General features: G+C 41.0%; 1 protein-coding gene across 8 annotated transcripts in view; it reads left to right on the forward strand.

Moving 5' to 3' along the window:
- PSD3 (pleckstrin and Sec7 domain containing 3) overlaps window positions 1–14,248 on the forward strand; it is a 428,991-nt gene that overhangs the window by 182,938 nt on the left and 231,805 nt on the right. Inside the window, exon 1 of one of the 8 annotated variants that reach the window (XM_074329579.2) lies at window positions 4,777–4,929. The exons of the other annotated variants lie outside the window; for them this stretch is intronic. The gene's annotated coding sequence lies outside the window, so the exon portion shown is untranslated. Of the gene's footprint in view, window positions 1–4,776; window positions 4,930–14,248 lie in introns of those variants that run through there. 8 annotated transcript variants of the gene reach the window in all.

Below are 14,248 nucleotides of genomic sequence, written 5' to 3' on the forward strand. Positions count from 1 at the left end.
GGAATGAACTGGTCATTGTAATCAGTTTTGTGTGGAACAGTTGTTTCAGATCCCAACCCTGTAATGACATCATTTTCTTTATACCGAAAGTAAATGCAATGCAGACTAGATGATTCTGGAATTTGACTGCTGTGTTTTTCTCCTGATTAAAATCTTCTGTTGCAAAGGAGCCCTACTAGTGAACAGTATGCCTTATAAGTTATTGTTTTTGTGCTTCTAACTCTTCTGGTAATAAACCTTATTTTTCCATGAGAAAGCAATCCATCCTATTTAAGGCAGAGTAGGGGTTGTGGTTGAAATTGCAAACATCCAGTGTGTTCTATTTTGATTTTCTAGCTTCAGAGTGTCTTTTCAGTGGAAGTGATTCAATCTCAGTGTGGTTTGGGTGCAAGGGTACAGAACAGTAAGAGCTATAAATATGGTAGGAAGAAGGAGGATCATTATTATATTTAGCCAAGATAAAGTATACTTTATGTTGTTTACATATAAAAGCCTTGACTAAAAGACAGGAAATGTGTTAGATCCCCTAAGAGTTATTAATAGAGTTTTCAAGTTTCTGATGGAAGATAAAAGTTTCTCTACCTCAAATTACTTATATGTGCATGAAAAAGAATAGGGGAGAGATCAACTTGTAGACCATCACACCCCCTTTAGAATTCTCAGAGGATTGAAGGGGGGACTTTCTTGACTTTCTATGATGTCTTCATATTTTAAGAAGAATTATCAGAAGTCCTATCGTTTTTCCCTAGGAAGATACAGCTCCTAGATAATTACATATCAATTATATGATGTAAAGGGTATTCATGCAAGTCTTCCCATAATTGTGTTAAAATGTGTAACCCCATCAAGCTGAGCAGTGGGCCCGTTTTAGGGCCAGAACGCTAACTGTGCACGGGGTAGGATCGCGTGTAGATTTAGGAACCCGGTTCTTTACAGGAGATTTGTCTTCATAGCCCAGTGGCGCCTTTTCCCAACAGTATTACCTTGGGCTGAAAACCTCCCTTGTGACCTTTATAAAACGGTCACAATAGTACCTCCTCCTTGGAGTTGTAACCAGGACCAGTTGAGATAATGAGTACGCACTGCTGAACACAGTGTCTGGAACTGGTAAGGGCGCAGGAAGTGTCAGCTGTCTTCACCATCTTCATTGTCGCCGTCACTATTAGGTAATTCCATATACTCGAATATGCCTCTGTGGTCACCATGCGTTTTCTGTGATTTCCATTAAGCATAAAGCTCAGATTAGCAACAAGGGATGGTGTTGCGTATTCATTCCCTTTCTTCTCCTCCTCTACACGTTGTAGCTTTTGGCGCCTTTCGGTCAGGGTCCTAGGTGAGGATTGAAGTTGCATCTCAAAGCTATTATTAGAAGAGGAGAAAGAACTACAAAGCCAGGACATAGAGTTCTCTGCACGTATCTTTCCAGAGAGAAGGTATTTCCTAATGCCTCTTTTACTACCTTATGGTACAAAGTGGGGGGAGGAATAAATTCAAATAACGTTTGACTCTCTTGCTCAGATTTTTAGTTCTGGTGATTGATTTTTAGGTATGGGCATTCTGATTCCTCACGCTGGAGCTTGTCTCTCTGTAACAGTAACTTTCAGTAATGGGTCCCTATGTTCCTTCTGATTATTTTATTTTATTTTTCAACAACCGTACCAGAGACACAGCCTTCTAGAGTGGTTCATGGAGAGTGGGAAAAACAACATGGAAATCAAATATCTCCTTTTAAAAGTTAGAATAATGGGGAAATGTATGGGTCTCTGCTCAAGACAAATCCACGCCTGGTTCCACATGTTCTGGCAAAAGAGAACATCAGAGAAAAGCTTCCGTACCTTCACATTGTGCCAGACTTTCTTTAGTTAGTAAACTTATGTAAATATAGTAGACATACATTTATGTCTAAAACCTTTGCTGACGAGCTCTAATGGACTGAGTATTAATAAAACCATACAATATTTGCAAGATCTAACTCATCTTAAAATAAAACTAAACAAAATACCCACATTGCTGTGAAAGAGAACCAAAAAGTTTTTTCCATTTAAGCCCCTGGTGGGAGCATTTTTATGCAAAAATAAACTAACTGTAAGCAGTCTCTGCAACACAGAGGGCTTTGAAAAGGCATGAAAACTTTGGAACCATGCTGTCTTGAGCTGCTATGGGTTCATGGGAATTCACACAGTGACGCTGCATAGCATAGCTGTGGTTTTTGGTACAGGGAGCTCTGGTTGTGGGCTAAATGTTGGTTGGAGTGGTACTCAGTCAGCAGACTCAATTCTCGTTGTGTGACCAACAGTAGGCTCCAGGTGCTTTTCCTTCCTGGGGTTCTAAGACACCGAAATACTGGCTAAAATGGGAAGATGGTGAAGTCCGTCTAATTGTTGGCCTTGGAAACAGCAGAAGAGGGGCCTTCTCCGTGCTTCTGCTCCTGGGACTAGTAGGTACAGTTGCTTTATCAGCTGTGTCTTCACTTCCTCTCCACTCATCTTGAATATTCTGCTTACAAACAGAATAGGTTCTAAACAAAGGAAGGGACCAGGTATCTATCCTTTGTTAGTTTATGCTTTTAAATTCATCGTTACCCTCATATACTGAGGCAGACAGGGTTTCTCTTCAGGTGGTGTGGTTCAGTGTAGAAGACTCTTCTTTCCTGCTCTTTCTGAGACTTCCTGTGAGTGGTTCATTCCTCTTAGCAGCAGACAAGGGTCTCTTGGAGACCGCAAAGAATCTGGGCTGTCTTCATCATAGTTGAGTCACCAAGGATGACTAGTTCATACCAGCTGTCTGGGAGCAACCCAGAAAAGCCCACCCAACTCACCAGCATCCTTCCTCTTACCCAGTTCAAATAATGCCTGTACTTCCTCTCTCCATTTCCACATGTGACCCAGGGAACCCTTTCTCTTCATGGAAAGTAAGCGCGATTCCTTTATGCTAGTGGGTTTTAAAACTAACTCTCCCCATCCCCCTCCCCCTCCCCCTCCCCCTCCCCCTCCCCTTCTCCCTCTCTGTGTGTGTGTGTGTGTGTGTGTGTGTGTGTGTGTGTGTGTGTAATAGACATTTTAAAAAATAAAATACTGTGAAGAATTCTGTTTTGTCAGATGATTGAAAGTGGGGCTGCTTTGTCAGCAGCTCGAATGGGGAAACATTGAGCTCTACTCTGTGCACCCATAGCACTCCCAAGCGTCCTCACTGAGAAGACATACCATATTTCTCCCTCCTTTTTTCCATGCTGTGCACACACATGCCTGGACACAGGTACACACAATCGCACACCGTAACCAGTAGGACAGTCTACTGGGCCATCCCGTGAATGCGGGTACTACGTAACTGCCTTAGGCATGTGTTGTCACTGCAGGGCGGGGTTCCCCGGGCAGTTTAGGTTATAAACTTGATTTTTGTCACACAGAATTCATGGGACTTCTTTTGTTTTCTATCCCGTACTTAGGTTCTTGTTTTAGTACTTTTTAAGTAGCATGTAGTATTTTAATAACCTTACCAGGCATAGAAGACTGTTGTAGAATTTTTGAAGTAGAAGGTACAGTCATCTTGTCCCCTTACACACACACACACACACACACACACACACACACTGTGCAGGTGAATGAATACACTGAGGCCAAGGAAGTGAGGTGTAACTTGTCTCAATTCTCACAGTTAATGATGAAACTGAAACAAAAATTCAAGTCTCTTGACTTCCACATACGTCCTGCTGTCCCAGAATCTCTTGGCCATGTGCTTCTCGCACCTGACCGCTGTTTGTCACCTGCCACACTGCGCTGGCACCACACAGACCTCTCTCTGGGAGGCACGACAAGCAGTAGTTCAGGGTGGTGTCTGAAGTCAGGCTGCCTGGGCACAGACACACCCCAGCTCTGCCATACTGCTCACTTGTGCCTCGGTTTCCCCGTTTGTCAAGCAAATATACTAATACCTACTCTGTAGGGTTGTTACCAGGATTAAATGTGCTAATGCCTGTGAAAGTCTCAGAACAGTGCCTGGATGAAAGTGTTTAATATGTATTAACTTACCATTTTTGTCTGAAGACTTTGAATGGCAGTAGAGAGAAATTAAGTAGAATTCATTATGGATCCCACTGAAATGTTTACCTCAGCCTGGGCAGACCAGCTAGAGTTCATTCATTTAGTTCATTTAGTGTTAGCAAAATATATACCAACCCCCCCCCCCCCCCCCAATCTCTGGGAGGCCATTGTGTTTGTCACAGGTGTTTTGAGACATTTTGGCTTAGCCCTCCCCCCAGGACACACCCCACCTTCTCCCCCCACCCCCGCCCCATTACTCAGGTGTGATTGGGGGCATGAGGCTTAGCTGTTTAGCATAATATGGTAAGACATTCTCAGGCGGAGGTAGTTCTTACTAAGCTCCTCTGGCTTACTCACTTGGCAATCACATTCCTTTGAAATTCTGCAGAGCAATTTTGTTCAACACCCAGAGGACAAAGGGATCATCAGAAGGATCCTTAAAGGTCCACGGGATGACTCTTTCTACGTAGCACGAGCCAGTATTTTGTTCCTCCATGCAATAATGTGCGGCTTAGCAGTATGTGGGAGGAGAAAGGAGTCTTTATGGAAGGATGGCACTGCACTGTCTGTCTCTGTGAATGATGTGGGTGCGATAGATAACCAGAAAGTATTGCTAAGTAACTACCACATCTGTCAGTCCATGGCCAGAGGCTGTGTGGGCGGCAGGAGATACTGTGTGGAGCTCATTGTGTCATCACTGTGTCACGGGAGATCTACAGCCAAGCTCGTCTGCTTTGTGTGCTGAGTTCAGCCCCTTGGAGGATAACTCTGTTGGTACCTGTGAGCTCCGTGTTGAGCTGACTTACAGGAGTGATACCTGTGGTGAGTGGTGTGTCCTAGAACTACTGGAGCTGCAAAACCTTCTTAGGAAACGGTTGTTTTTTCTCTGGTGAGTAATTGTGGTTCCTGCTTTCATTTGCAGAAGTGCGCCTCCTCAAAGAAGGCCTCCGCTGTGGCTGGCCAGAGCTGTCACTCCTTTCTGGGCCAGGAGCTCTATGAGGAAAAGCAAACCCAAGGTGCTTTGAAGAGAGAGAATTCTGTGAGAGTGTTGCTAGAGAATCCAGGGTAATTTGCCTTTTGACAAAAGGGTCTTATAAAAGGAAAGCTCTGCTCTATTTTGGGTCTTTTTCATTTTTTGTACTTAAGGAAATATTTTCCTTTAAAAGTACAGTTAGATTTGTGTCTAAAAGTTCAGTGCAGAAAAAGCGTTTGGACTAGGAATGTCTTCCCCGTCTATGCTCTGATGAAATAATGCCAGAAACCCATGAACGGCCCAATCAGAACACTTGTAAACGGGCTACCCTCAAGTGAGGATGCTGGCATGCTTTTGTGGTTCTTCTGATTAAAGGAGCGTGACTGCTGAGAGAGCTGAGCGCAGGAAGTGGTGTTCTGAGATTTAGTTCCTTTTCAAGGACCTCTCCCTTCTGCTTGTTTTAACATTGGTTTTGAGTTGTCTGCCATTTCCACTTGCATGAGAAGCCCATTTCTTCTGGGTCATTTATAGAATATTCAGAGACTGATTGAGATTACTGAGAAAAAAACAGGGCCTAGTTACAAAACATTTTTGAAATGCAGTCCACTGGAATAGGTTGTCAGCCATGGAAGGCTTACATTTGTTTTATTGAACATTATTATTTCAAAAAAAAATTGAACTTCGGTTTTCATGTATTTGGTTTTCCCAACTTCATTTAGTTTTTTTAGTTTTTATTTTATTTATTTATTTATTTATTTATTTATTTATTTATTTATTTATTTTAAAAGAGGACAGGCCACAGTTAATGAATAATGATTTACTATTCACTGAAGTGCTTTTGGAGAGCATAAGAGGTGAGGAAGGGAGGGTCAGACGATTTCTTTTCCAGAAATCCATGTTCTTCTAATTGTCCCGTGATGACCTTTAGGTCATTTTTTATACATAATGTTTCATGATCACATCATGAAACCATAGCTCTCCATGAAATCAAAATGAAAACCCTAGTGTTATTGGCAGAAGATGGTTTTAGGAACTAAAAGCCCTGTTCAGGGCTGCAAGGTGAATGCAGGTGGTAAGCTTTGTCAAATGGCATTATATGATTAAGTAGTTATGCCATATGATTCATTCGATAAATGAGACACCTTAAAACCATTCATAATTATGCTCTTTATTAGAGACATTGGGGAGCTGTATCTGTACACGACAGACATTTAGAACAGTCCACTCTCATTTCATTTCCGGAGTAACTCTCCATTACCCAGTTGTCTGCCGGATCTACAGCACAGGTCTTGAAGATGAAATGAGTTGTTGATCTGATTGCGTGAGGTTGGAAGAGAGTCATCCTCGTTTTTAAGAAGGTGGAGAACTACTGGAAAACCTCAGAGCTGACCAGAATGCTTTTAGAATCAGTCTCGCATTTTATTTACTATGTCCACCCATGGTCTTTTGCCAGATGGTAATAAAGCATCAAGAACAGTGACATCTTGATAGCCTAAGTGGTGTGACCTACAAACCTCCACTTCATCCTAGTTACCTATGAAAATTACACCGCTAGGACAGAGGAGGGAATCAGTCCATTTCTTTTAGATCGCACTCTGATTTTTATTGAACTTGCTCTCAGGCCTCTTGAGTTCTGTGTCTGCATGCTAATGTTTATTTTACCTGGGTAATGTTTTAGATGACATTTATGTAGAAGCATTTGAGCATTTTATTAAACTTCATTGCAGTTTGCATGTGTCAAGAAGACTTGACCACAAAGCAGTGAAGTTTTAGTGGATTGCTGGCCCCCGGTCCAGTGGGTGCCCGAAAGCTCACTCATGATTGGTTCAAGACCTTCTCACATTTACTTTGTCTTCTGCTTTCTGGATCTTGATTTTGTATGTGGTATGCCATCCACTGGGTTTTTAAGATTATATATCCTATCTGTGTCACTGCTGTCTGTTTTTAGTTTCTGAGGCATAATTCCTCACCCCCACTATAGGTCTCTGTCTTTGTTCTTTTCTCTCCTTCAGGATGTGTCGTTAAAAGCCTTCTTATCATATCCAACCAGAACCAGAGAACTTAACTTGAATAAGACTTGCATGTATATTAAAAAAAAAATTTTAATAAATAAAGGGTGCATTCATTGAAGACAATTTGGAAAGTACAAAGAAAATTATCTATTATTCTACCACCCAGAAATTAGTACTGTTGCCATTTTGCTTTATGCATTTTTATCGTGTGTGTGTGTGTCCATGTGCACAGACTATATCAACTTTATTTAAATGAGTGCTTCCCAAAGTCTGGTGCAGACACTATTGATGGTATGTGAGGTAATTGTAGAAAGCATGTGAGTGAGCATGTTTAGTTAATAGTTATGTACTCCTATGTATATTCAAATAATAGCTAGTACATCAAACCTTTGATTTCATGGTTAAAATTACTCTGGAAGACCTGTAGACGCTGGGAGTCCTCAGCACCTTTCCGCACCTCACTCCTCAGGTAATTACACTAGGTTTTCAGTGCCCCACACAGCAGCCATCTGGTCCGCTCTGCCTTCCATACAGGTTCATTATTCAGCTCTCTCACCACTCCGCACGCCACCATCATCCAAAGGATCCAAGTCACTATAGTTGATTACTAGTGTCCCTTTTAACTAGTGTCTCATTAGTGTATTTCTTAGTCTCTGTTCTCTTTCCAGAGTCCTTCCCCGTCACCTACAAGTCCCTACACGATGTGCCTGTTCTACGCCCGGCCCCTCCGTGACCTCATCTCCTCCCACTCCTCTTGCTCACTCTGCTTCAGCCCCATTGGCCTCCAGCCTTTCTTTGAACATATCAGGCGTGTTTCAGCCTTGGTCCTTTACCCTACTCTCCCAGCTTCCGGAAACTTACCTCCAGATTGTCCCATGGCCGCCACCTTCCTGCTGAGCACTTTACCTGACTACATTCTCTGAAATGCCAACTCCTTTGCCCCCAAAGCCTCCTATTCCCCTTGCCTACTTTATTTTTTTCTCCCTCACCATGTCACTAACATATGGTGTATTTTACTTATCATCTGTCTCCCCACTAAAATATAAGCTCCGGCACCTAGAACAGTCTCTGGCATTTAGTAGGCCCTCAGTAAAAACGTGTAGGACGAGTAGTTTACGAAAAAGCATGAGCTGACTTAAAGAATAGTATTAAGTAAATCAGTGCAGGAGGAACAGGGGTATGCAAACGTCATGATGAACGAATGATGTTCGAGAAACACTGATTTAAGGAATCTTAGCGTTTGTTTCTTTTGTGTTCTTATTATCTGTAGTACTGCAGTAAATATCAAGTAATTTTCTTTTGCATATTTATGATTGCTTACTTAAAATAAATGCTTAAAAGTATAACTGTTGGTTCTCAGATAATAGACATTTTTGAGACTTACTGGATCTAGAAAATTTGCATCAGTTTCCTCCCCACTCCGAGTGCCTGTATTTCTTCCCATACCTCACTGTGCCTTATCTCAGTGCCTTTTTATCTTTGCACATTTATTTGATAGCCGAAAAGGTTAATCTGAGTGCCTTTACTTGTTTGCAGGAGCCTATTTTACACATGTTTAATTCTGATCTTTTTATCCTTTTTTTGTGAATTGCTCGTCCATGTCTGTTGTGGTCTGGGGCTCTAGTTGCTGCATGGACTGAAAAATCGACATGAACTGGTGGTGTTGGATGGAGATCACAGGCACTCTGGTTATGTCCAAGAACAGAATACAAAGGACAGCCAGACCTCCCAGAGATAAGAACTGGAGTGTCTGCTTCCTTCTGTCATCTCCACTCTCTTGCTTTTCTTTGCATACTGAATTTCCCCTTTCTTTGTTTTCTCGGGGCCTCTTTAGTCTCCCATAGCTCTTTATTCTGGATTTGGCTTGCCATGTCTCTTAGGTCAGCCCTACTTGAACATGACCTTTCAATTCAGGTACCCGTCACCATCTAAGTGCCTTGGGTATCCGTGTCTGTAGGAGTGAGCAGTCCACTGGCTTGGTTTCATGAGGTGGTCGGTCACTCCTGATTCAGCCAGCTGAGATTAGGATTGCGGGTTGAGGCACTTGGGCCTGTCTGCTCAGGATCTGTGGATGGAGCAGCTGCTCTAGGAAAAACAGAGCAATTAGAATCTTCAGTAGTGTCTTTGGCCCATTTTTTGATTTGGTGTGTTCCTCTTTCTCTTATGAGTACACAGAAGTCCTTCACATATGAAGAAGGTTAGTGTTCTCTTTAGTCTCATGGGTGTTTTTCTGTCCATTTATCACTTTAATTTTGGTTGGTGTTTCTGCCATGTAATCAAATCAGTTAAATCATGATTTCTGCTACTGTACAGTTTAGAAATACCTTCTCTGTGAGGAAACTATACATTTAGCTATTATTTTCATCTCGTGCTTTATGGTTTCATTTTTTATGTGCTCCTTAAATTGTGATAAATTTTAGAGGAATTTGAGAAAGAAATAATATCTTTGTTATATTCATTCTAGGAGCATAGTGTTTATTTTGTACTAATTCATTTTTCTCAGGCAAATTTTGTAGTTTTGTTTTATTGGATGGATACCACATCCAATAAAATAATATGAGGTGTGATCAAATAATACGGTGAATGCTGCTGCCGAGTGCCATCCAACAGAAAGGCAGGGATCTTCAATGCGGAAAGTGGCACAACGAATCTAGTAATGGTGTGTGACAAGTTTCAACTTGTTCGGTGCAGTCAGTCAGGTGTGAGCTACAATTGAGAGAAGGTGTGTTTTAAAGTGTGCCCTAAATCATCCCCCATCATGACAACACTGTCACACATCGCTTCTGGTACAGCAATTTCTGTCAAAAACATTTCCGGTGTGTCTTCATCCACCTTATTCACCAGATCGGCACTGTGTGATTTCTGACTCTTTCCCAAAGTCAAAATGACCATGAAAGGTAAACGTTATGACTAGATTCAGGACAACAAGGCAGCCACGACAGCACAACTAAAGATACTCACTAAAGAGGACTTCCAGAACTGCTTCAGAAAGTGGCAAGCATGATGGGATAAGTGTGTTTGAAGTGAGAGGGAGTGTTTTGAGGGGGATTAATGGCAATGTGTCTTGTGCTGTAATAAATATTTTTTATTTAACATTCACTGTAGTTTTTTATCACACTTCTGTATCTACACTTTTTTAAAGTTTATTCCTTGGTACTTTATAAATGTTATTCTGAGTAGAATTTTTTTCAATTATGTTTTCTAAGGGGTCCTTCATAGTTTATTAAAGCTATTTTTATGTTTTCATGTTATAACTGGCTACCTTACTAGCTCTAGTAGCTTTTCTTACTTGATACATTTGGGCTTTATATGTAGACAGTTACAACATCTGCAAGTAATTATTTTATTTCTATCTTTATCTCTTCCTTTCTTTTTCTCATTTTATCATATTAAATCTTTTAAAATGAGGATAATAGTAATTGTAATAGAACGTGGGGCATATCGTATACTGTTGTGTTTTATTAGGGATAATTATTCTGATTAGATAGTCAGAATGCTTTGGGAACATGTAGGTGCATGAAACTAGTAGAAAATCCATTTTGACCCAAAAGATTTTCTCCACAGGTTTGTCTTGGATCATGAACATTTCACTTGTTACACTTTCTGGTCAAGTCGTTGCCTCTAGAGAGTCACTGTTAAAATGCACATGTGATCTCTCCCAGTAACATACTATACTTGCTAATATAACTTGTCAAAGATTTAGTTTTCTGGTAATTGACACTGGTCTACTATTGTGGAAACCTGGAGAAGTGGACCTTAAACAATGGAACAGAAAGTTCTGTGAAGCAGGAGCCTTCGTAATGAAGCAGCTGTATCGTTTGCTCACTCTGTGTTCTCTCACCTCCACCCCATAAACTCCGACCATCGTGAACTTCGTTTGCTTTCTTAAATGTGTCTTGATCTCGTGCCTTAGGCTTTCCTGTTCTTAGCCCCCACTCTTAGTATCCTGGTCCTCAGGGTCACTTTCAGGGTCAGTTTCTCTAGGAAGGTTGATTTCTTTGACTAGATTATGTGTCCTCCTGTGTACTTCTTTCTAATGCACCCTGTATTTTCTTTAAAATAACATTCTTATGATTGCTTTTCAAAACCGTCTTTTAAACATTGTTATAGCTCTTCACCTCTAAACTTACATTGCACTGTCAGAGAGTGTATCTGCCTTATCAACCACTGTGTGTGACAACACACGGGAGTCAGTCAGTAAATGCTTCCTCAGTTAATGATTAAAAGGGGAGTAGCGGATGGTTTTGTCCATGAGCCTGAGTGAGAGACTGCAGGGAGCTGCCTTGATGAGCAAAAACAGTCGCTAGCTAGCAAGAGGGAGGTTGAGGAGTTGAAAGGGGTAGGGACAGTGTGTGCCTATGCCAGAAACATTAGTCTTACCTGGATCTGCACCTATGCAAACTGAAGGGAAGGCCTGCTTTCTGTTACTAGAGTTGAGCCAACCGTTCTGAGCAACTCGAAAGGCTACGTGGATGAGCTCTGTGCATCCTTGGACATGAAGGAAAATATAACCCTGCACTTTAGGCTTTTACCCTTTAATTTCTTTGGTCTTCCAGGCTGTAGTAGCGTAGCCACTGGGCTTTTACAGCATCTAAAACGGCAGGCTGGCTCATAAAGTTCAGGAACCCCACCCACAGTAAGACCATATTTAAAAGCCTGAGTGAAAAAGAGGCAGCAGGAGGAAAAAAGAGTGTGTACAAAAAAGTAGTATTTGTCACTGTTTCGTTGGCAGAAGAAAGGAAGGTTTGCTTTTGTGAGCCTGGATGGTGTTTGAAAATATTATCATGGAGTTTTAGTGTTCCTCAAGTTAGAGTGCACTTAGGTTCCTATACTTCTATTTTTATATTATATTAGTTCTATTAAAAATTATAAACTGTGAACTTAGCACTGAATTATAAAGGTAAACCAAATACTTTTTTGATTATTAGTTTCTGTATCTCATTTATTCGTATTGTTTCCTCCTGAGGGAACCTGCTGTTTGACATACTGTTGAATCAAGGGTTGAACTTGTATTAAAAACAAACACAGTGATTGAGCTGATTTTATGTGTAATTACTATATGACTAACAAAATTAAGCAAGTTGAGACTGCTAATTTCGGCAGATTGGGGTGGGGTGGTGCTGTGTTTAAGTGAAGAGCAATTCCAGTGCTGCGCAAAGGCTGGAATTTAACCCTTTTTCCATCCCAGATGAGGAAGCCGAGATGCTAAGTGATTCACCTGAGGTCATGCAGCTTTTAGCTCCAGGGCCAGACTGACAATAATAGCTGCACTATTGTATACACTTGATTCAGGTAACACTCTCACCTATTTTACAGATGGGGAAACTGAGGCACAGAGCCGTAACTTGCCTAACTTCACACAGCACATGTCAGAGCCAGGATGTGAACCGAGGTCTGGGTCCCAAGTCCTTGCTGTTAACCACTGAGTTCTGCTTCTCCCCCCACCAGTCCTGTATCTGGTTACCATGTGCTGGTTACCATGCTGTCACCTGGAATGGTGTCAGCGTAACTGCTTTCCCAGCATATGGCTCCTGCAGGTGTTTTCCATACTTGAAAATGGTATTAGATTTTCCCCAGTATATCATACTCTGACTTGAGAGTTGGTTTTGATGAAATGAATCTAATCTGCATGTAAGGAACTCTGAAACAGGAAACCAATATACAGGCCTGTAAGCAGTGGGAGTAGCTACCCCCAAAGACACCTACAGCTTCTGCAGGGGTACAGTTTGGATTATGTTGTTGTCTTTTATTTCCTTTTTCAACCATGGTTGAGAACTGGTGTATTTTTTAAGTTGGCTCAAAAACGAACAAATGAAATTGGTTGATAAATGCTGAAGGTACTCTTATGAAATAAGAGTGGCCGGTATAGATCACAGAAGATAATTTCTGTTCTTTTTCTTTTAAATGAGTTGCAGTATGTATTGCCTGTGTCCCCTTGGGAGATAGCTAAAAGAGATCCCTGAGAGCTTTGGTATGTAAAATTTTGCTGTGAGGCTAGATTCATCCCAAAATGGATCCCTTTTAGATATGGCCCACTGGCGTTTGTAATTGGAAAGACCAAGTAGAACTTGAACACATTTTACCAATAGCACTTGTGTAATCCATAAGTCCACACGATCCAGAGGGCTCATTCATTCAATAGAAAATGATTAAGGTTTGGTGTCTCTACAGCTTTCTTGAGAGAAAAACGGTTGTGCCTTTTGCCCATCAGTTCCTATGAGATGGTAGTCTTTTAAAAATTTGTTTCAAAATTATAATAAAAATTTCTCTCAAACTTTAGAGCATCTTTTTTTTTTTAGTATATACGTTCTCTTATTTTATTTTTTTACACGAAAATCTCACATATCTTCAAATGCAGGAGATTAGAGCATCTTTTAATCCATCTCACATACATTGTTTTGTTTCAAGACAGAATTTTTAAAAGTGTCCTGTTAGAGGTATAGCAAAAGTGCTGTGGGATTGTAAAGTCCAGTCAGTTGAGGGCTTGGGAAGGCTGTACAGAGGCATTTGAATTGAGCCTGCAGGAGTGAGTGGATTTCCACGTGCTAAAGGAGGAAGGACACTTAAGGCTAAGGGAATAACAACCCAAGACAAGGGGCTGCCTGGTGTACAGGGAAAGATGCTGTGGGAAGTGAGGCTGGAGACTTGACTGACGACAGGCCAGGACTGTGGCATGCTGGGAACAGAGAGATGAACACCATCCCGGGGCGATGGGACGTTATTCTGTAGGCACTGGAATGTTTTCCAGAAAGAATGAAATCCACCTTATAATTGTAGGAGAGCTCTGGAAGAATGGAGGTTGATTAGAAAGAAGAGTAAAGCCCATTGGTGACTAAGTATATCTAAAGATTCCCAGGTTACTAGTATGTTTAACCTTAAAACTTTTTTGCTTCTGTAATTTTGAATGAATTTTTAGCGTTTCTATCATCTAGGGAATGTGATTTAACTTTTTTTAAATGTTAGCTATCTTGTCCTTAAAAAGAAAAATGCCTTTGTCAAGAGAATTAAAAAAATATATATATCATGAATAAGAATTCTTTTCTGTTATCAAAGCTTGAATGTGGTAACTTAGTTGTTGCTGTAACGTGTAAAGAGACTTGAATCTTTAATATTAATAAGTGTTTGGCATTTCTCAATTCTAACTAGATCACAGAGCCTTCAATGGAAAAATCAGCAACTATAAGACTAGAGTCAATTATTTTGGTGATTTGGACGGCTTTCTA

The sequence above is a fragment of the Rhinolophus sinicus genome, chromosome 16, assembly GCF_057876585.1.
Source record: "Rhinolophus sinicus isolate RSI-liver-muscle chromosome 16, RSI-T2T, whole genome shotgun sequence".
Lineage (NCBI taxonomy): Eukaryota > Metazoa > Chordata > Mammalia > Chiroptera > Rhinolophidae > Rhinolophus > Rhinolophus sinicus.